This window comes from Poecilia formosa, unplaced genomic scaffold (assembly GCF_000485575.1).
Source record: "Poecilia formosa unplaced genomic scaffold, Poecilia_formosa-5.1.2 Scaffold95, whole genome shotgun sequence".
Lineage (NCBI taxonomy): Eukaryota > Metazoa > Chordata > Actinopteri > Cyprinodontiformes > Poeciliidae > Poecilia > Poecilia formosa.
This window is the reverse complement of record NW_006800034.1, coordinates 1,584,749-1,608,719: the sequence shown is the minus strand read 5'-3', so window position 1 is coordinate 1,608,719 and position 23,971 is coordinate 1,584,749. Positions and strand designations below refer to the sequence as shown.

General features: G+C 39.1%; 1 long non-coding RNA gene across 1 annotated transcript in view; it reads left to right on the top strand.

The window, feature by feature from the left end:
* Nucleotides 1-22,338, top strand: part of LOC103142314 (uncharacterized) — a 96,142-nt gene extending 73,804 nt beyond the window's left edge. The window contains exon 3 of the long non-coding RNA XR_001662874.1: nucleotides 22,188-22,338. This is a non-coding gene — a long non-coding RNA (uncharacterized LOC103142314). The remainder of the gene's footprint in view (nucleotides 1-22,187) is intronic.
* Nucleotides 22,339-23,971: the final 1,633 nt, after the last annotated feature.

Sequence of the window (23,971 nt, the reverse complement as noted above, 5' to 3'; positions counted from 1 at the left end):
CTGTTGTTTTTATTGTTGCTTTGTTTTTTCCTTACACAATTTAATGCATATTAACTATGACCATAAATTCCCTGTTGTAAAGACAGAGATGAAGTCCCACAGAAACACTTCTCCTTGCCATATTTTCAAATTTATATTTGCAATATTGGACAAAAGAGAAAGCACTGGTCCGTTGAAGACAAATTCCCTTTTTGTCAGAAAGTGTTTATCCAGTTTGTCAAACATTTGAAATGACGACTGTGATTTCTTCATGTTTCATACTTTGGAGGTTTTTACATTTTCTTCTCTGCCAAATATTTCTCTTCTATTTTACAGTCAGATCCAAAGCTAACATCTTTAGATTTGTAAAACAGGAAGCCAAATCTGTCAATCTCAGCATGATTTGTTAAGTTTGTGTGAGACCGCACAAATTGTGTTGTTCTAATATGTAGCTGTAAAACACAAGATGCTTCAGACAAGTCATGGTTTGAAACAAGCTAATAAGGCCTCAAACTCAGGGCCAATAACCTTCCCAAATCCAAGCCCGGTGTGGAGGGTAGACGAGTTTGCTGGTTGGGGAATGAATTCTCATTACCATTTGCACTAGCACTATGTTAAATGTCAGTGTTGCTGCTGGATGGAGCCTGGAAGATTAAGACTAATGCTGTTGGCCTGAGGAACTCCGATTAGAACTATTCTCATTAATCAGAGTCACAAAGATGGAAGCAATTTAAAGCCCCGGTCCTCTGGAAGCAAGGGGCAGGGCAGCACCCTGTCAATGATGAGGGTGATGCACTCGCACCCATTTGCTATCCCTTTATTACAAAGCCAAGGGCATGTGAAGACCATCCACCTTATATCCTCACTTCTAATTAATCTGATTTAAGATTATCTACTTGAGATAACAGGCAACCAGGTGTCAGATTTGGTTGGTAAAAATCTGTTCTTTAAGTTTGATAATTTTTTAGAATTAGATTTGCAAGACATGTAGAAAAACTAACATAGATTTTTGGCATTATAGAGAGGCTGGATAAATGAGTCACCCTCAAATGTATTACTTGTTTCACAATGGCAGAACTGACCTTTGTTGGTGTCTACTTTCATGAAGAGTCCGTATGAGAAGAATAGGTTTAGTGGGAAGTCAATTCTTTTCTTTTTGTTTTATTTTCCAACTCTTTCTACTTTTTCTATTTCTCTCTTTATATGTTTGTAGCATCAGGGCCAAACTTTACAAAAGACAAGATTTGATTTAGAGTTGAAGTTGAAAACAACATTTTTGGGGTTTTCTTGTTGGTTGTTTATCTCGACCCACCGGCAGTGAGAAGGACTCCAAAAGACGCAAAAATGTTTTTTTTTTTTTTTTTTTTGTTTTTTTTCACCATATTTTTTAGGAGGGTCCATGAATTTATTTTGTCCATTTTGATAACCAAAAACTCAAACTGTATTTTTTAGGCTTAATTTTTTGGAAATATGACTTTCATTTTGGTTTGTTCTCAAGTAAAAATATTTCCTGTTTTTTTTATTTTTTATTTTATTTTTCATTACTTCTTCTTGTTTGTTTGTCTTTTTTTTTTCTTGTTGTTTGGATGGGTTGTACTGACACAAATTTTGTTGTGCTTCTGTACGATGATAATTAAGGCTGAATCTGATTCCTATTCTACTTCTAACAGATACTTAGCTAACCTGAAAATTGTTAAAAAATTTTATACCATAACTGGGTGGTTTTAGTTTTTTTGGTCCTGTCCATGGGTATCCACTTTGGCTTTCTAACAGATCTAGGCTGTGTTTGCTTCTCAATTAGCACCTGTCACAGGAGACAAGCTGTTGGACTCACCCCCTGTGTGACATCCAGTAGATAGGCTCCCTTTCTGTTATCGCCAAGAGAAGGAAACAGCTCCTTGGTGGGAGTCGATGTATTCTGTAAACAGGGAGGCAAACGGGAGTGAATCTCTCATAAATCTTGTGGTGTAGCGGTATCATTTCCTTCAGCTGACCTTGGCAAGGTTGCAGGATGGGAAGGCCGGGTGGCGAGACGGCGGAGGGAGGGGGCTAAAGAAAGCTTGATGTGATATACGAGCTGGTAGAAGGAGTTGCGCCATGAATCAGAGTGATCTGTGATTAGCTGTGAAATCTTACACATGTGAACTCTCGCTTTGCTGTTTCTCATCATCCGGACTATTTACCTCGCATCTCTTTTGATCTGACAGCCCGACTGTATGTGAGTGTGCATAGCGTCTGTAACGTGGTTTTGTCAAATCTGGTTGGAAATATTTCGGTTTTTGCTTTGTTTAAAGCCTCCAAACACATTTTTCTTTCCTCATTTGCCTTTCAAACAAATACTTATCAACAGGCCATGAAGTAATCAATGAAGATAATCCATCTGGGAGCTTGTCGATATGGTAATGGCTCTTTCTCATCGTTATTGCGACACAGCTATAAATCATTTGCTTTAGCAGAATGCTTAGCAGCTGTTGCAACAGTGCTGTGTGGTTGTGTGGAATAAAGTGTTGCCTGTTGTGATTAATGTCTCAGCATTGTGCTGCACTGCACACTGATTGTTTTCAGATTTTGTAAGAAAGCTGGGTGGATTGTATATCAATACACTAAGACCCCACTAAAAAAAAAGGGGGGGAAAAAATGGTATGCTGCAGGTATACGAGCACTCTGTCCGTCAGTGGTTGGTGTTAATCATACATTTACACAAAAGGCATGCATAAGGAACAATGAAGAAAACATTTAGAATTGAAACATAAACAAAAGAGCTGCAGCTTCGACCCATTGTCATTTTCTCATTGATTGACAAGTCTTTCAGCTGAACGCAGAAGATTGTAATTAATGTTTTGAACTGCGGTTAAGTCTGTTTACAGCAGCTTTGTCGTGTATCACAAAGAAATCCATAACATTTAACTTTGAATCCATTCACAAAACTCTTAAATCATGCATTTAAACATCTCTACGTTTAAAAATCACTGATATAATGTTGCAGACATCATACAGGTGCATGTCAAGATTACCAAAGAAAAGTCAATTTATTTTTCTTAATAATCCATTTTAAGAAGTTGAACTGTATTAAATTAAACAATAATAAATAGGTATTTCTGCATTTGATGAGAACCTCTTGAAATTAAATAATGTTGAACATCGTTTCACAATGATGTAATCTGGCAGCATATATAAAAACTGCTTCGATTTGATTGATGAAATAACATTTAAGCATGCTACTGTTATCTTGAAAGTTATGTGTGAATAAAAAGCTGTTTGAGCTTGACAGGCGATTTAGATGATGCTGGCTTCTCTGAATATTTTAAATATATTATGTAATGGCTATGTTTATGTCCTACAACAGAATCATGGGGGAGACTGCTATGTTGAAAGTTGACTTGGAAGCAGTTATTGACAACCCCCATAGAAAGTTCAGGGGAAGAAAAAAAAGTAACAACTGCAGTAGTGAGAGGTCTATGAAGAAAAGCCCATTAAATAATTTGAGACAGATTCTCATGCAGCCTACAGCTTTCACATTCCCTGGCTCTGAGGGAAATAACTGTGGTCCAAAGTAATCCTTTGATATGAAGATGCATTCCATCTCATAATCAAGGTTCCAGGATCTGACATTTGCTGGTATAGTTCCAATAATTATTTATGAAGTCCAAAGTCAGATCCATCATCTACTAGGAAATTTTAGATTAATTCATTCTTCCCTCTGCTGTGAAGCTTTATGGGTGGAGATACTGATTTTATTTATTTATTTTTTTTAGCAGAATGTGGCTACAAAACAAAATCAGAATTACCAATGCCTTCATTAATGACCATGGCATCACTGTGTTTCACTGGCCAACAAACTGGCTTGATCTAAACACTGCAGATAGTCTACAAAGTATTGTTAGGAAGTAGACAAAAAACACTAGAACCAACAAAACAGACAAGCTAATATTAATGCAATCTGGGCTTCCTTAACATTATAACCAAACCACCGATTGGCACCATGCTATATAACATAATTGTCACTTTTTAGCAGAATTACTAATTTCTCATAAATCATAATAATTTCTCAGCTTGGACCTTTTGCATAGAAGAATGAGCCAAATTTCCATTATGTAGACATACAAGCTGATAGTTACACCCCCAAATAACTGCAGTTTTTCCTGCAAAAGCTAGTGCTGCATCAACATATTTAGCACACATTTAAAGTGTTTTTCTGCACAACAATTTAAAATCCGTGCATCATTTTCCTTCCGCTTCAGACATCGATCATATGAAAATCTATTGAATTTTGGGGTTGTAACATAATAAAAAGTGAACATAAAAGCTTTGTTGTACAAGCCATCAAAGCGCATCTTCACTGTATGAAAGGATTTTCATAGATTGTAAAATCTGAGCAGTTTAGCTGCCGTAATAAAACAATTATATATCTATTATTAGTACTTACATTAAAGTGCTTAAGTAACATTGATTTCATTAATATTTCATCCTAAATCTGCTGGCCCTGTGAACTCCTAGCAGATGCGGCACATTCACAAAACATTAAGAGCTGTTGTTCGCAGCCTTGTAGTACAGCTTGTTCAGCCAAAGCCCAGGCTGAACTTAATTTATTTTGGCCCTGCGCTCTAGTGAGGACGGGGTTGCAGACGCAGGCGGAGTGGGAGGAAGCAGGACAATTAAAAGCGATAGCTCTCCTCGTCCACGTGAGCGTCGGCAGAGGCCGGGGTGGAAGCAATTTATTCACCCAATCATCTCAGATCATGAAGTGCGCCAGTGTTACAGCGGGATGCAGGAAAATGCAATGGAAGTTTCCTCACTGGAGGCAGGATGCTCGCAGGACACAAAGTGGATTGTTCAGCATCCTGATAACAATTAAATCCTGTTAGGGATAGTGCGGCCCTGAGAATTGAACATGACAGTCAAGCAATTTATTATCTGTGTATTCTTGACCTTGGAAATTTGGTTGTTAGTTTAGCCGAATCCTTTTGATCGTATTTTAGATGAGCATGCATTTTTCACTGAGTTCAGGTCAACAGGATAAAAAACAGATGTGCTCTAAAAAGGTATTTGCTGCCTTACAGATTTCCTCTGCGTTTGCTAGTGGCCTAGTCAAAGTCTCGACTTTAATCCAGATCAGGCGACGCTAAGCGGCCTGTTTCTGATGGGAAACCCTCCAGTTTAGCTGAATTAAAAGAAATCAGCTAAGAAGAGTGGGTCAAAATTTATTTGTGTTAAAAATGATGGACAAATATCACAAAATCTTGGTGGCAGTAGTTGCTGCAAATGGTGGCACAACCAGTTAAGGGAGCTCATGTTCGCGCATGTTCACATAAGTCAGTTCCTTTAATCCTTTTAATAAGTAAAATCACTATTTGAAAACAGCATCTTCTGTTTTTTTTTGTTTTTTTTTTAAGCAAAGACAGATAAAATCTGTTTAAAACCTACTACTACACAGCATCGTAGTTCTCAACAAACAAAGAAGTGGAAAACAAGATGCATGTGTCTTGGGGCTCAAATAAATAAAAATAAAACATGAAGGATGGTGAGAATTTTGCTAACTGGTGTGGAATCGCTTTCACATGTCACCAAACAAGAGATAGGCTGTATTTATCTGTGGTAAAATACCTCCGCATCAGGCTGTGAGCGCTATTTAATGTCAAAGCAGTTAAATCTTTCATGATGCAATTCATCACGTTGTAATTTTAGCCACAGGACGCTCTGAATCAGACAGTTTGCAGATGTGAAGCCGTTTTTCGGGGTAAGAAAACAACAGCCGCAGAATAAATCACTGAAACATCTTTTTTTTTCCCTCCTCCTTTTTCTGAGCTTTTTTTTTGAGTGAACAAAGCTTGTAATCATTTCCAGCGTGATACCTCGTTAAACTCGGGCCATTTGTGTGAGTTAGAGGGTAACCGAGAGTTCTCCGTGACCCAGAGGCTTTTCATACTGTAGCCTCTTTCTGTCCAGCTGCTTTTCAGTCCCAGCTGGTCGTCTCTGGAAAAAAAAAAAAAAGGAAAGATGTCCACGACAAATAGGCCGGCTTTCAGCCCCTCCTCATTGTTGTGAAGACTTTCCTCCCCCTCTTGTCCAGTGCTGACACCAGGTCAGGCCTTTGGTCTGATTTAAGACCCTGGCCTACTGATGACCCTGTTTGCTGCTCCCTCCCATCCTCCTTCTCCTTGCCTCATCTCAGGCTTCAGTTTAGCTCGACTTAGGGAAATGCCCTCTCATTCTCTGCACCGTTCATTAATCCGCTGAACAATGAAAAGGAGCCAGCTACAAATGCTGTAGTGTGTAAATCTTTAATAATGGGCCTTTACATTTTTCTGTCCTTTGTTTTACGAGGCCAGCTCTTTCGTCATAAACACATTTTGAAATGAATTCAAGCTCCAAGGGAACATATTATTGCTTCCAGAGTTTCACAGTTTTGTTAGCACATTATCTGTTTTCCTGTCACTGGCTGGAAATCAGAGCGATCCCGACTTTCCTGCTCTTGACATTTTGGCATCCGAGAACACGTTTGATGATTCATGCTCTCCAAATGAACGTCATTACTTTAAGACAAATAGCCAGCTCTTGACCTTGACTCTGAGCCTCTTTTTTTTTTTTCTTCTTCTTCTTCTTTTTGGACAGAGATGTGTAGCTTCTAAATACATGAATGCATTATTTATGTGTGCTCAAGTTAATGCCGTTGTTGTCTCAGCACATATGAAGGCCAGCGTTTGTGGCCTTGAGCCAGGCGGCAGGACATTTTATCACACTTTTTCCACTCTCATGTATAATTAAAAAACTTAAATTACATGCCATGTACAAAATTATAATGCTGTTGGAAACAGACTGCGTGGAAATTTATTTTCTTCTCCATGAGTGACAGAAAATCAATTAATCCTGATTTATTATTTTATGCTGGACAGGCGGTAGGCTCCAGGAGAGCGAGAGAGGACGGAGATTGGCTACAGCTGTTCTCATTGGTGCAGCCATATATTACAGCCGGGGTGTGTGACAGCTTCTGAGGAAAATGGCTGAGGGGTATCAGGCAGGTGACTGGTGTGTAAAAAGAAGAATAACACTGAGGGAGACAAACTGTTCTAAGATGCCTATGTGAGATTTGTGGTGATGAAGAGGCATTTTACTGCTGCACCGCGTGTACTATATGTTTGCCCATATATTTTTTTTCAACAGCAGCTTTTCACAAAAGGTGCCATTTTCTTGCTGTATGCTAGGAGCTGGTGCATATCTCCAGCAGTGATTGGGCGAGAGGTGCGTTATGCCCTAGACAGGTTTTTCAGTTCATCATAGAGGCGCACAGGACAGTCAACCATCCACACACATGCACACACACACACACACGCACACACCCACACACACACACACACACACACGCACCCCCACACACACACACATGCACGCACACTCTTAAGGTCAAGTTGGAGAGACCAATTCATGTGGGTGAAAACTGGAGTACCATGCATGAAACATTGCATACATGGGGAGAACATGCGAATCCAAAACATGTAAAGCTCTTCAAGTCAAGTGACTTTTGGCAACTGCAAAATCCATTATCAAAATCTTTGCCTAATTATTTTATTCATCCTATTTTGTCTTGCATCCATTGTCCATGTGTTGCTTGAATTCTGGAAAGTTAGAAATTGAAATAGAAACAGCCTTTATTGTCCCGCAAAGGGAAAATCCAAATGTAACAGCAGCATCAGGTGTAAAAGTTCCTGATGCTGAGGGCATTTCCCTAACTTTTTGTCACACAAAAACAAAAAGTTCTTAGTGTTAAAAACAATAAGGAATATATATATATATAACCTTTTGAGCAAGAAGTGACATACACTCTAAACAGACCGTTTTCACTTTCTCAAAAGTAGTATAACTTTTTAAAGGTAATAAAGGATTCAAGGATTGTCAATAAAAACTGTTTTAACCTCTGGCGAATTAAGACCCTTCTTGATAGTGATTCATTTTTGTTATGTTCACTGTGAGTTGAAACACTCTAGATGGCATAATGCTGAGTCCTGCAAAGGTCAGATAACACTTCTCCAGTGATTCAGTTGTAATATCAGCGAGTACCCACACACAAAAAACGAGGACTTGGGAGTGATTCAGGGCACTGACAGCAGCCTTTTTTTTTGCTTTTCTCCAGGTTAATTCACTGGATGAAATGTTGTGGCACATGATGTGTCATATATCAAAGGCAGGGCATCAGTAATCTTTGCCCAAGGGCACAGATAACAGGTAGATAGACATGTGAATGAGATGGAGGGGAGTTGGTGAGCAGCTCATCCCTTCCTGCCATCACTACAGAGAAGATAGAGGAAGATTTATAGAACATTACGGACTACATACAGGCAGGCTGACCACCACTCCCCCATCACTCATCTATATGTTTTCTTAAATTTATATAAAACTGATTGACTTGTATATTTGGAATTTTTTTCCCCCTCTTATGATTTTCAATGCTTGACCTCTTTTTTTTCCATCAAGTTTGGTTTCAGAATTTGAGTTATCTTGCCGATTCAAGAAGATTGATTGGATCACTGAGAGTTAGGGCCACCTGACACTTTTGTCCATCTTGGACCATGTGGCTGAAATAATCATACTGCCATCACCAGACTTCTCCAGGGATTTCCATTAAAAAAAAAGATCTAAAACAAGCAAATCTGCGTTTGTTTTTACACATTAGTAACCCATTGACAGTCAGCAAACACAGATGGCTTGGAGTCTGTCCAGTTCCCAAAATGGTTAGCACAAAGCACAATGGTCTTGTGCATTATTTAATTACAGCCATCAATAATGTTGTCATTTTGACTCCACCTTGGCTGCATGGCATGGCACCAAGATACTTAGTCAGACATTTCATGCTTAAGTATCGTGACAGATGTTAAGGGGAGAAATTCATAAGCATGTCTACTAATCTGATCTACAGTGATTGTATCTGGGGACAGAGGAGATCTGTGTTGTTAGGTCATTCTCATGCTTTTCACTCATTCACTCACTTTACCATGTTCATACAGGATTAAGTAGGGGACATGGTAGGCCTTGTCTATATACCGGAAATTTCTGATTTTGCCCATGTTGGTATTTTCAGTGTTTTAAAAAAGGAAAATAAAAGTTGTTGTTTTATTTTTGGCTCTGTACAGGTAGGCTATGCTCATATTCCTTTAAGACTCTGTGTGGTGTGAAAAGTTTGTAGTCACCTGATTCACCGCATCCAATCTGTAACAAGAAGTGAAAGAGATGGTAAGGCTGAGAAAATTTCAAATGTTGAGGTGACGATGATAGATCTGGTTGAAGCAAAGCTGTATGGCTTCATTCTGAAGATTTATAAATTATACCATCAATATAACTGATAGTGAATCATTTATGCTGGCCAATCAAATTCTTTATTTTTGGCGTAGTGTTATCGTCCATTTATTGTTTTCTAGGTTAATTGCTCAATATATCATCAACTTTAGGCCATATAGCCTAGCTCTTGGGCAGGGGTAGCTAGTAGTATTTATTGATTTTTAGAAATAATTCTTTGATAATTACAATCATTGTAAAAAGAAGTACAAACTCTGTCAGCACTTGGCTATAAATGACTTGATCTTTGTCTAATTTCTTAATTATTTAAATCTAAGCTTTTAGCCAGTGGTGGGAACTACTGACTAAAATGTTAGTTGAGCTAACCTTAAAGCACTAATCATAAACATTGGTTCTGCTAATGCTAAAGCACTAATCCAACATGGAATTTAGCAGAAGCTAATGCTAAAGTTTTGAAACAGCCCTGTCGGGTTCCTGACTTCAATTTGTGGATTGAGCTAAACATTAGGGTGATGGCATGGAGGCTTGTAAAACTGAAAGCCTTTGAGCTCTCCACCAAAGAATAATTATCTAAAGAGCAGAAATATATGAAAAGCTGAATAGCAACTATAACAAAAATTAATTTACTGTAATGCCAAACGATTTTTTTCACTGATCATTTACAAAAAAATCACATAATTTTCAACCTGCATTTTTATTTCAACATAAGTAAAATCAGAAGTTATTCAAAACTGATTCTTTTTTGACTCATCTCCCACCATAGATGTCTTGGTTGAATGAAAATCATTTCAAATCTAATTCTCTCAGGGATATGAATAGTTTTAGACTTAACTGTAAATCTGCTGACTCTGCAATAAATCAAAAACCAGGGAGTTTACATATGACATCAAAGGCCTTGTAATATAAATTCTCAGGGATCAGACAGGATGAAGCACAGCATCTGCATAACATGTTATGCATCATGTTCAATGGGACTATTGAACATTTCTGTGAAAGGCCATTCAGACCGTGACAGCAGCAAAACGACAGTCGGATCAACTCGAACATCTGTAAACAACCACGATTCATCTCCCAGATCAGATCCACACAAAATGTTCTGGTTTGATGTTGGCGTACCTGTCAGGAGCGGCGAGCAGAAGGAGGAAGCTGCTTTGTTCGTCGGGCGATATCCTTCCTCACGGCGGCAGTGAGGGAGAACGCCCTCCTCACACAAAGGGTAGTCTCACTCCTTCACTCTGTTTATTTTTAGTCATAACATCCACCACAATTGAAAGTGCGGGTCAAGGCGAGGCTAGGACACTTGTGAAGAGGTGGGGTGGATGAGGAACAACAAACAGATGTTCTTTGATGATAATTGCAGAGAAGGGAAAAGGACTGTGGAAAGCAGGCTTTTGTGAAGCGTTCAACTTGTTGAGGCTGTCCCTCCTGCCCCTCTGGAGTCTGGTAGGTGGAGGTTCGGGGGTGTACGCTGTTATAGCCCCAGGAAGCAGAGAAGGCCTGCTGGTGTCATTACCCTTATTCGCCAGAACACACATCTGTTCACAAGAGCGGCCACAAATTTGAATGCCAATACTCTTGCCTTAAACTACCTGGAAGAGGAGAAAGAGTTTGTGTCACTCAGCGACAGTCTTCTTAGCCTATAAGGTTAGGGAGCCGTAGCCTTTAATCAACTGTGGTTGTCAGCAGGCGCCCTTTACAATGGAGCCGTAAACGACAGGCTGCCAGTATTACAGCCGATGAGCAGCAGCAGCAGATGATTGATTTGTGTAAATCATTTTCTTTTTTTTTGCTCTCTCTCGCTCTTTTATGAGCATCAGCAGCGGTGGAGAAATGTAAGGATATGGTCACAGGATTAAGTATGGCTGCTTCTGGCTGTCCTTGTGATTAATGACCTGCCACGGTGTTCGTCTGTCACGTTCTCACCACGTCTAAACAGGTGATACAGGCGGCAAAAACATGTCGTATCATCATATTAAAGTCGTACGGTTCTTATTGTGATTTATCAAGCTGATCACTGTTTGTAATTTGAATTTCAAATCAGGATTATTGATAGACATTGGCCAGAGTTTTAATTTGTATATAAATGAAGTGCAGCATTTAGATGTTATCGTATTGGATATTAATTTGAAAGTCATTGATTGTTATACATCTCTAAATTGAGTAAGCTTAAGAATTTTTAAAGTGTACTGCAGTAGCACTCATATGGGTTAGGTTGATTCTGACAGCCATAGGCCAAAACCAAAGTGGACTTCTACCTTCAGGCCCCTTCACTTACCCAAAACCAAGACTATATGTATTTTAAAGGGGTGGTGTTATGTATTTTCCAGGTACTTCGTGCCTTTTTTCTGCACAAGAAGGTAAGCAGGTTACCTTTTATAAAAATGCTGTATATATCAAACATGACTTAAAACAAATTTGACTTTGCAATTTGACGTCACCACAACATGGCTTCTCCACTATGTTGTTTACAACTGTTCTTAGGAGAGTTGAACTGAGAAGTAGTTCGTATGATGAGCTCAGTGGACGAGCAGCTCCGTCAGGCATTTGCTAATTGTTACTGCCGCTAGTCTGGTGAAGCTGTGTGAGGAGAGTTGTGGAGGAGAGGTCTCTGTGACGTAGGAACTCAGCTGGAGAGACTGCAGCTCCGAGGAGGAGCTTTGTGGAAATGGGCAGCACTTTTTCACAGCAAGCGTTTTGGTTGCCAAGGGAGATTCAAGAATCTCTCAAACGTGCAATCAACAATCTTTTTGATGAGGGAATAACATTGTGCCATGATATAAACCTCAAAAGTTGATTTTACATAATATCCAGCCTTTAGGTTCTGTAGTATACTAATATATATAATTAAGACGAATACATCAGACATGCATATTGTATTAGAGAATGTAATTGTGGTTCCATTTCTCAGGTATGAAAAGCCTTTCCTTCTCTCTACATGCTTTCAGCGAGAGGAAGACGATTGCTGAACAGAGGATGATCTTCGCTTTCAGTCTCGAACTGTTCTTAAGTGAGGCCAGATTGCAGGCTTAGCTGAATCGAGCACATCCACTCTTCTCCCTGTTTTAATTATGACTCTCGATCTCAGATATTGATAGAAACGTCAGTCTCTGTGTACGGCTCGCTGTCTTGTTAACCAGATATTTAAGGAACACTTCCCTTTTTCCCGGGGATTTTTCATTCTTGTGTCTCCTGACCTTCTGCATTAAACCAGATAGCATGCAGAAGCTGTGAGGGAAGCAAGAAGGAGGGAAATTGAGCCACTCTACATCTATCTCTCCCCAAGGGGAGTCGTGTTTCTCTTTGCACCATTTATTTGAAAGCTATCATTTCCTGGGATTCATGGCTGAAAAATGGCATTGATTCTCTGGATGATAGATGCTAAGTGTCCGCCTATCGACATGCCTATTGACAGGCCTGTGTAAATTCAGCATCTTATTACCCTGCTGGATAAATGATACACCTTGTGAACAAGGGGGCTGCAGCTCAGTCGATTTCGTAGCGTCTGAACATCATAGCGCCCAGTGTCACTGCTAAGCACCGAGCAGCGTTTTGTCAAAAAACATCCCATCTTCCTTTCTGCTGAATAATTAAACATAATGAGACAGACAGATGATAACATCCCTCTGCAAAGCATTCAGCTGTTAAACAGAAATAACTACTAAACATTTTATTCATTACTGCGCTGCACCTCAGAAGGTCAAATCTTAATCTAAAGCTGTTTTTTAATCTAATATCCCTGCCTGGAAAGTTTGCTGTAGCATTAAAGTGACATATGCGAAGCCCTAAACCTACCCAATGTGCTCCACAGCTTCTATACTGCATTGTTTACAAGGGCTATTTTTCTTTGACTGTGTAAGGTTTATTGCATCTTAATCCTACCCCTTTTGTAGCACTGCCTGCAAGGGCGTTAAGTAATGTCCCACTGTCAGCGGCTTTCTCTCTCTCAATTTGTTTAACAGTAATACACAATTTAACCTTCAGAATAGCATTTGCAGGTTCATAACACTTGGAACAGGTGTAATTTTTCTAACAAACACGTCTGCAATGTGACCCTATTTATCTGTGTTTCTTGTAATATATTGTATTAATCTGCAACCCATTCATGACCCATTATTTTAGCTGGACAATAATTCACTCTTAGTGTTGCGGGAAATCTTTTCAGTCCAGTTGTGCTTCGGTGTTCCAGCTTGTGATCCATTGGAGTTTGAGTTTATAGCCTTTTGCACAAGAATCCATGAGCCATTATAGGTTATGAGGAGTGAAATGGGCTCTTGTGAGGCACTCAGTTGAAAAGAAAAGAAAAGGGTAAAAATCTGGCTTTATTGCCATCTTTGATCTTTAATGCTCTTCTGATGGCTTTCAGGAAGAGCTGATAATTACCGCTGAAGGTGAGAAGTTTATAATCAATTATCATGTTACTTTTGCACATTTGGACATGTAATTAAGTTTATTTTTCCAGGTCAAAATGATGAGGTAAAAAAACAACAACAGTCATTTATAAATCTTAGAATAGACTTAAAGATTTTCATACACGTCATCAAATATTGGTTCCTTGCCCTTTTACAAGTTGTAGTGAAATCACACACGTTTTGTAACCATTAACATGGTAGTCACACAATTCTGCTTGGATATTTGGCCCTTTTTTTTATCATATTAAGTGGAATCCATAAATTGCCAACAAAGCTGAGGTTTGTGCCATTCCAGAGACTGAATTCCAGCCTGCTTTATCTCTTTTAGATGGTAATTGTGATCATTGTCCTGCTGGAACACCCATTTATGTCCAAATGTATAGCACTTTCTTCATTATTACATCTTCTTTCCATACACCAGCACCACTGCCAGTAAGATGTCCCCTCTGCTTAATCCATCCACCACCACGCTGACACATTTATAAGGTTTAAAAACCACCTTTACGAATTGAATCCTCTTGCCGTTGTGGTTAAACCGCTTAATCTTTGTCTCATCAAAAGTTCTTCTCTGGAAGGTATTTAGCATTTATAGGGTGGTTTTTGAATGAGTAAAACAGGATGACATTAGGTTCCTGGAATGGGACCAGCTTAAACCCAATTGAAAGTGGATGGCTATTCTTAAAAGTCGGGTCTATGTCAGTAAACCAACTAATTTAAATGAACTCTATCATGTCCAATTAGATACCCAGGTCAAATATTTGGGCAGAATTATGCCAAGATTCTGCTTTGAACCTTGCTAGAAGATATTTATTCAAATATTAAATATGGTGTGGGAATAGTTTTGTCTGCTTAGTTTAGATTGCTAATGAACAAATTCACACAAGTGCACCCTTTTCTTTTGAAAGAAAGATTTAAAAGCCATAATAAAATACTTCTGTGCCTGATGAATGCCTTTTTTATTATTTTTCAGGTCAGCATTAGCAGCCTAATCAATGCACCCAGGTCTAATCATTCAGTCAAATGCAGGGGATAAAGCTCAACCGCAGTCATAATTGTATTATTTTAAAAGCAGAGTCGTGCGGTTACCACAAACTGAACTGCTGCACCAACACTTACTTCTCCTTCTCATTCCAAAGATAAATTAGCTGCTTCTAAATAATGCAGTGAACCCTAATTCTCTTTGATTAGTGGCGAGTTAGATGATGGCGACCCACTGAAATTGGTCATCAACATAAATAACGAGCGAATGAACTGATAAAATGCAAAGTCCTTGGCCGTCATAAATCAAACGGAATCTACTGGCCGTGGAAGCGGGTGGAATTAGAAGTCCATGCTCCTATTAATTATGTTGCCTTCTGAAGGCGACAGCGTGATAAATCAGCACTGAAAGGCCCTTCACTGGCTCAGCCTGAGGAGTTCGACTGCCTGCAAATTGCTTTGTGTACGCTCCTAATTGTTTCTTAAATATCCCACCTTTTTGAGGCAGGTTAGAAAGGTACTCTACCAAGACGGGTCAAGGAAGTCAGTGCTGCTCTCTGTCTTTCTGTGACATATTGTATTATTGCTGTATTCAGTGAACAGTTTAAGTTCAATATAAAAATATTTTAAATTGGATTAAGTATATTGTTTGAATTTTTAGTAGCTGGACTTTGTAAAGTAGTTATTAGTAATCAGTGTCTTTATTGCATTAGGTAGATTTTTTTTTTTTTATCAAAGTGAGTTAGAAGAAAGGGTGTAAAATTTTCTTGAAAGAAAATAGGGATACTTTTTTGGGTATTCCTCTTCTGAATACTCAGAATATGGACTATAGCAGATTTCAGACTTTTAAAATGAACTCAGAGTTCCCACAAATGATAGACAACACTTTAAATTAGCAGGTTGCAAACCCATATTCTTTTGCATTTGACTTGTAGTTTTCCAAGCTAAGCAACATCTGTATCACAGGATTCCTACAGATTTTCTTTGACATAAATCCATTATTTTCTGAGCTAGTAGTTCCAGGGAAATGTAGTTGGGTATGAAAGACAGCTAGATCAATAGATGGATGGATTGTTGGATTTACGTTTTACAGAACTATGTACGGCATACAGTCTAGATATACAAATAGTTTCCCATGCTTTGTTTTTATTAGTCATGCTTATTCGGGCCTTGAAAATGTTTGAGTAAAACACATAAATCAAATTGCGTACTTTTCCAGGTTGTGTCAGACTACATCGTTCCTGGATGTTTATATGCAGTTTTAGATGTGCAGAGGCTGATATGCTAACAACTGCTCCATTGCAATACATGCAGAAATAACTTTGGAAGAGTTTACCTCACCTGAGTCATTTGCAATCCTCGAGTGTAATTTCTCCTGGCGGTGACTGTTTTTGTCAAATACAGTAAAATCAAATGGATAAAAAAAAAGAATTAAATTACTTCTACTTTTGTGCCATGTAATAATGATAATTTTGTGTACTAAGACTGAGACGGTTGCCTCTTAAAGTACAACCAACTATAAAATACTGCATTTGGCCCAGCAGCTTAACTTGCTTGTTGAGCAGCAGTAATCATCTAGCATTTAGTGTAGGGTTTCCAGGGCGTTTAGCAGGAACGTGCAGTAAAGTTAAATTGTGTGTGCTGTCTGAAACGCCAGCGGTCATACAATGTCAGTGTACGGCTTTGTGCTTCTGTAAGGGTGTTTGATGAAGGACTGAGTGCTTTGATCTACTGACAGCTCTACAGAGGAAGTGTGTGTGTGTGTGTGTGTGCGTGTGTGTGCGCGTGTGTGTGTGTGTAGCATTGCAACTTCTGCAAGTTTCCTCTATCCTTTTTTTGATCACTAATACAAAATGGCTCATTGCAAAGGCCCCAAAGTATCCAATATAAATGCCTTCAAAAGTCTTTTTTTTCCTCCAAATTCTTTTAAACGTTGCATTAGGGTTGTCCTATGTTTCTGCAGGTGTAAGCAAGTCGTCGTTTTACGTGCTTAAAGAGTAAACCTCTTTTAGATTTCTAACACTTTTAAATACAGAAGGCATTAAAAATAAATAAATTCTAATGGGTCTTTACCAGTGTTTTTCAAGGTGGATATTAATTAGGCACTTTTGTACAACAAAAAACCCAACAAGTGACAGCTTGAGCAGACACAACAGGTAGGGCACCAAGGCAACTGAGAGTGTAGTTTATCCACATAGAGTTAATAAGGTAAGAAAATTAATTGTATTACAAATAAAAAGCTACGGGGATGATTTTTTTTTTTTTCTGTATCTGATCTAAGTGAAACTGGAAATATTTCAATGTGTTTCAAGTGTTTTCATGTCCTTTCCAAACATCACATGTGCCATTATGCTGAAGTGACCTCTTATGGACACGTGACATGTTGCTGTGGGGAAAACAAAACAGTAAATGGACTTTTAGAGGGTGGCTGACATGATAGATGATATGCTTGGGATATTGTTTGACAGTTATTAAAGCAGTATACTTAAAGTGAGATTTAAGCAATCTCTGTATGGCTCACTAATATGAAGAAACAGGCTGCTTTAAGTTTGTGTCTGTAAAAGTAATGAATCTGGTCATAAAAATGAGAAGTTCTATGTTCTCAATTCTTGGATTTGTCAGCTCTCTAAGCTACTGCTCCAAAACCACATTTCTCCCGATTTCACCAGACAGTTAACTCAAAAAAATATGAATTCCTCTTGGAGGGTTAGGTCTATCTCTAATCTTTAACTTTTGCCAACATGTTTATTCAAAGGGATGCATGGTGTAGCAGTTGTTAACACTGTTACATTGTAGCTGTGCACAATATAATGGCACAGACAGACATTGGTACTAGTCAATGCTAGTCATTTTTTAACATTAATAAATAAAACTGGGTCAATATTAACAACCAATATCTATTTCCATCATGTTGTTTTTGGAGTGGTAGGAGTGGAGGTTGGTCATGTGGTGAAGTCAGCAGGGTGGTTGTTTTTTTCCCCCAAGTTTTCAAAAACATACAAAATCTGTACATATTGGTTATCAGTCATAACGACAGTATTTATTTCAGATATCAGTGTTGGCCCACATTTTCATATCACTGCATTCCTAGTTGTAGCAAGAGGGTATTGGGTTTAAATCCCAGCCTGGACTGTTTCTGCATTGAGTTTGCATGTTCTTTCTCAGCAAGAATTGGAGAATGTCTCAGTGTAACGGCATGTCCACGTTAGGTTATTCCCCCTTAGGAGTGAATGAGACAGTTTGTGTGTGCAGAACTGTTTGTCCTCTGTGTTGCCTTGAGACAGACTGGTGACCTGTCTAGGGTGAATCGTTCTCACCCAATGACTCTTGGTGATAGGCATCAGCCCCTCGAGGTACCTGGATGTTTCTTCTGACTGGAAGTAATGCTAACCTCATGTAGTAGAGGTCTGACTTGAATCTGATAAAGAGTCTGTGGATTGAGTTAAAGATTAAGGTGTTGGCAAGGAGTTCATCCAGTCTTGAAGACTTGGAACTCATTACCAATGATAAACCACTAGAATACTTGAACTATGCAGTTATAACAAAGGCTTTCATTGCTACAGTTAAGATTTTTCAGGATTGTAAAATAATCAATAACATGCAATTTTTTTCAAAAATAAAATGTCAACAAAAACATATTTTTTAAGAGATATTTGATGAGACCTTTGTCTTCTTATATCTTTAGAGAGATGTCTTAAATGACCATATTTCATGACCTTATATGCCAAAGATATGAATAATTTTGGCCCCAGCTGTGTATGTGTTGATGTTTGTCCTTCTGGTGACATTCAGGCAAGTCACTGGTTGAGGTTTGAGTTTAAATAATGTTCCTGTGGGCTTGGAGGAATAATGGTCTGGGCTCTCGTGACATTGCGTCAGTGCCAAGGTGACTGACTCTAGGACTGATTGCTCCCTCTGTCTCCCCCCCGTCTCTCTCTCTCTCTCTCTCTCTCTCTGTCCATTCCCCCTTCTCACCCTGTCAATAAGCATCCTCTTGTCTGATGGAGTCACATCAGGGCAATGCAGCTGACACCATGGTGTCTTTATTTCCTGCAGCAATCCTTTTACAACACACATCAGTGGTGATTAATACACTGACAGCAGCCGGGAGGTTACTCCCCCCACCCCCACCTTACTGCCAGCCAGCTACTGTTTCTGACAAACACACTTCTCACCTTACGTACCTAAACACACTTTATTGCACCTCCTTCCTTGATATATGGTTTTCATCAGGAGAAAGTAGAGAAATGGTGCTTCTACATTCTTCTTTACCCAGTTTAGAATTAAGTGATGGGAGCAGATGATGTTTGCTACTCCAAATGTGTCTTTTACATTAAGCACAACCTGTTTGTCCCACTCGCAGCTGTCTGCGCAGTTATTAAACCAGAGCTTTTCCGATTTAAATTTATGGCACCCGTTATGCAGGAATTTACATGTCCAGGTGTTGCATCTGTTTGGCTTCAGGTAGGGGTCACTTTGATTTATTAATATCCACAGTTTCATCTGCTAGACAACCATTGACATATTGTCACCCAGGGCAGCTTGTCTCTCTGTCTTCAACAGCTGTGACAACCTGTGTGTTATTAACTCCTCGCCTGATTATGCAGAGACACAGACCGAATGTTCCCCCGTCTGTGGGGTCAGATTAATGCCCATAATAGCCAATAAACAGCAAATCATAGACTTGAAGCTGAATGTGGAGTTTCTCATTATGTCTCATCAACACCTGCTTTGGAAATCTTGTGGAAGAAGAGATAAGTTAGCGGTCTTCAGGGGTGATAAGACCATCTGGGTCATTCTGTGCCATATGTTCACACTTTGTCACTGTTGAACAGTTTCAGGAAAATGTTTTTTTTTATTCTTTGTTTGCCTGGGAGATATGCTCTTTAGCTGCTCAGCACTTCAGATTTGCTACTTACAGGATAATGCAGCAATTGAGTGTTTTGTCCAATTATTTTTATAAATCAAAAGCACAAATACTTTGTGCTTTTTGAAATGAAATGTATTCAACTATTTGTAAAGATTAACTTATGAGTAAAAATGTCCATTTTTGTTGTCAGATCTTCCAGGACATGTTCTAACAATATTAAGTGTAAGCATTAAATTAAACAAAAGTCATCTTGAGAACTAAAGATGCACCGATTAGAGCCTTGGATCCCATTTCTGATCTATTTCTTCGTATGAGGATTAAAATAATTACAAAATAGAAATTTTGAGCTCTTTTTAAGGTGGGATTTGGTTGCTAGATCCAAATCAGAATTTGTATTTAAGAAAAACATTACAACCCCAACTTGTATTCTAGTTGCAAGCTGGAAAACAAGTGGGCTTTGCTATTTCCTGTGGTGTTAATTATTATTAAGGTCATGAGTCAGAATTTCATTATTCATGTATTCAAACACTGTGCAACATTTTCATAGTTTATTTTTTAGTATCATGTATCATACTGGTTTATTATGATTCATACTTTAAAAGTGACTAATGAATAGTTTATTTATCTAGCTTTCACAAGCTTTTATGCACACAATGGGTATTTCAGACACTGAACTCTTTCTTGGCAGCCTCCAATTTCCCTGACAAAATTAAGATTAAACTAGGCATTTTCTTTTGTAACGGAGAAGTAGGAAACATTTTGCAAAAAGAATGCATTGTCCTTTATTAGCAATTAGCAGGGTTAGCATTACTAACTAGTCAAGTGTATTCCCTGAAGTTTGTAGACATGTCTCTCAGCTAAACCCTGACTTGAAAAGCCTGTCAACATAATCCAGATTAAATCCAGCTCGGTCCCTGACACTTTGCAGTACTGCAGTAGAGGCTGAAGCTGTTTTGACCCTCTCTCTGTTTCTCACACGTTAAAAGAATAGCTGACATTGGTTGTTGTGTTTTAAACCTTACAGCAGCTTCATACATGTGTTTGCTTAAAAGTCAAATATCCTATTGACAGGCTGGGTTAGGGTCACCTTCCCCCTGTAACAACTTCCACACCGAAGAGTGTCCAAAGTTGCACTTTAGAAACTGACAGGAAAACAGATTGGGTTTTTAACTTTTTGATTGGCTGGTGACTGGTCAGGGCCATTCGAGCTAGAAATGATGAGATTACTATTTCCGTAAAAATTCACAGAACATCCCAGAATATTAGAGAATACGGCAGAAAACCCAGTCATTGCAGAGCATGTAATCTATTTTGGCCTCATACAACACAACTTCCACACATAAACTCCCAATCAACAGGATGGACTTCTGAAGCCCATTGATGACCCCAGTTGTTAGGAGCCAGCAAATGTCACATGCTGAGAGATTGTCCCCTCCAGATCCCCAGATGCTACTCCCACCTTCTATCATTAACTCAGTGTCGGAGATCATAATTAGATCTCCTTGGGGCATAAGTCATATTTCGTATCCGGCCAACATTTTTAAAAGTTGTCATTCTAATTATGCAATCCGAGGCATCATGAGTCAGGTCACTCTTTTATCAGTGTCGTGTAATTGCAGTGACTTGTCTTCAAGAAATGTATCCCAGTGCAACAGCACTCTGCCATGACTCATAGTAAGAGTAAAGCTATCTCTTGCTCCTTGTGTAAAGCGCAATCATAACCTTCTCCGACGGCAAAAAAGGACATGTTAATGTGATTTGACAAGGGCATATTATGCACAACAAATATGCATAATTTGGCAAAAAATGGAACAGAAAATTGGAAATAATAAAGGAACAAAGTAGATTTACATGGTTGAGTAGTCTGAATGTCTGCTATCATATTCTCTCCTGTTGCCTGCATAAAAAGCCACAGAACTGTAACAATGGGTATCAGTGGAAAGTGCTTTAAAGTTAAAGCTGATGGATGGCTTGTCAAAAAAAATAATTGCACTGGTTGGAAACTGGGTCTGCGTGCTTAGAAGGGGGAGAACAGGATCTACAGAGAGGATGATGGGAAGTGACAGTGGTCTGTCAAGACGTAGTGGCTGCCCAGAGTAGTGTGAAGCCCCAGCTAGAAGGTGGCAGAACAGAGCAGGCTGTCAGAGCGGGAAAGTGCCTTTAATACATTGAAAAGAAAAGGAATCCGCCTGTCAGACCTGTTCAGCCCGTCAAGGGAGGAGGAGGGAGCATGGAGGAATAGGTGTAGACATGGTAGAGCTGGACGGAGCAGCCATGCCTTTGGCCTGGCTACAGGAACTAACCATCTAGCCGACTGAGATGGATTGTGAGCTGCTTGAGGCGGCTACCGGCTCCAACTGGTTCCTTTTGCTGTGACAATTCATTAATCAGTTTGACAGATGTGGCTTTATTGCATGGGATATTTGACTCTTGAGTGATTGGATTGTCTGTCCAGTGCATTTTATTATATGAGCAGTTCAGTGACAAACGTGGCCCTGTTGTAAATAACATAAGCCAGTTATTTTTAAGATGTGTGAGCTGAATTGAATTCACTTTTGATGGCATAGGAGTCAAAAACATTCCCCTGAAACTTTTCGTCCGTATTGACATTAAAGCAGCAGCGGATTCATGACAAGTGTTTCATTTTTCACCATTTCCCACAGGGGCTCTATTGGATTGAGATCTAGTCACTGTGGAGGTCACTGGAGGGCAGTGAACTCACTGTTGTGCTCATGAACTCAGCAGAGATGATTTGAGCTGGAAGTGGCCATCAGAAGATGCTCACGCTGTGGATGGACTTCATCATTAACAAAAGACAGGTAGGCTTTGGCACTTATCCAACCCCTTACATGTTGAATTTATTTAGTATTATGTAAAAAATATATATGCTTTTTGCAATTAACTAAGGTAGTAATAAAAAAAGTTTCCCTTATGCTACTATTGCTGGAAAAAACCTTGGATTTAAAATTTCAACTATTTCTGAATAAATCATTGCTGTTACATTAACGCGTTACTTAAAATGCATCTTAATACTGCAAAATCGCAGCCACATGTAGTTCATAATTAAAACTTTCAATGGTAGCAAAGAGTTTCGATGTGTTCCTTTATATGTGAAATATACAACAGGAGGTACCGAGGTAGTATGAGGTCAACATGGGTTTTCAGGCAAATTTGTGGACATAGTCTAAAAGGGGTTAAAGTGTGCTCAGTTGATATTAAGGGACCTTAAGTGTGGCAAACTGAAACTTTTCTGCACCAAGCAAACACCACCAGACTGAACTGTTGATACTGGAAGCGATAAATTCAGACTAATTAATCCTCAATTTCTTGTCTTTAGCAGATACATTAGTTGTAGCAAGTGATTATTGGAGCTACTGCTACGTTTCTATTATTCCAAACCAGTTTGCCCATTTTCCTCTTGATGTCAACAAGACATTCCACACAACTGCCCCACACGGAATATTTCCTCTTATTTAAACTATTCTCAGAGTAACCTGTTTGGGAAACAATGTCCACACCAGGTTCAAAGGCAGACAGATTCCCTTTTCCCATCATACTGATGCTCAGGTTGAGTATGAATGAGTTGAATGAGTTGAGTTGCTGCCTGTGTTAGACTGATTTGCTATGTGTCGATAAATTCAGCAAATATACCTAATAAAGTGGCCAGTTTAGAGTTGCACACAAAAAAAAAACATGAACAATGTGTTATCCATTTATCTGCTTGATTCCTGCTCTTGTGCAATGCAAAAGTGTCAGTTTTTATTTTTTGTTTGGACAATGACATATAGACTGACCCAACAAAGGATCAAGTGCAGTGTAGACAGACAGCTAATAGATAGGGAGGCAAAAGGAGCCTCATTTGGAGAGGAAGGGACATTTGTGCTGCCAATATGACAAAAGAAAAGTCGACAAGCATTGATCCACGCTTGTGGATGACAGAGTAAAAATTCAGCAATAATCATGACAAATGAGGAGAGGCACCACAGCCGGAAAATTATCAATAAACCACGGCTGAGAAGAAATGCCAAGGTCAGGAAGAAAAGGCTGCTGAAGTTGTCTTCAATTGACTCTGCCAGGTGATATATTGGTGAAGATAGGGGGAACAGCCTTTAAAGCACAGTAGAAGTTGCTAATTAAGTTTGGATCCCACTGAGACATGAATGTCCCTCAATATGGATTCCTTGCAAGAGCCCACTGAATGCCAAGGGCAAAGAGACCATTATGTAACACAGTTTTGGGTGGTTTTGATCCTTCACAGGGGAGCGAGTGGATGGATTTAATATATCAATAACTCAATCCTTCTTCCAAGGAAATCTGAAGAAGGCTGAGGTGTTAGTAACGCCATTTATCATGGCAAGTCAGTTTTAATGTAAGCTTCAGCTGAAGGGATTAATCAGATTTTTGAGGTACCTGTCAAAGTCAGGGTCATGATGTCTGGACTCTGAGC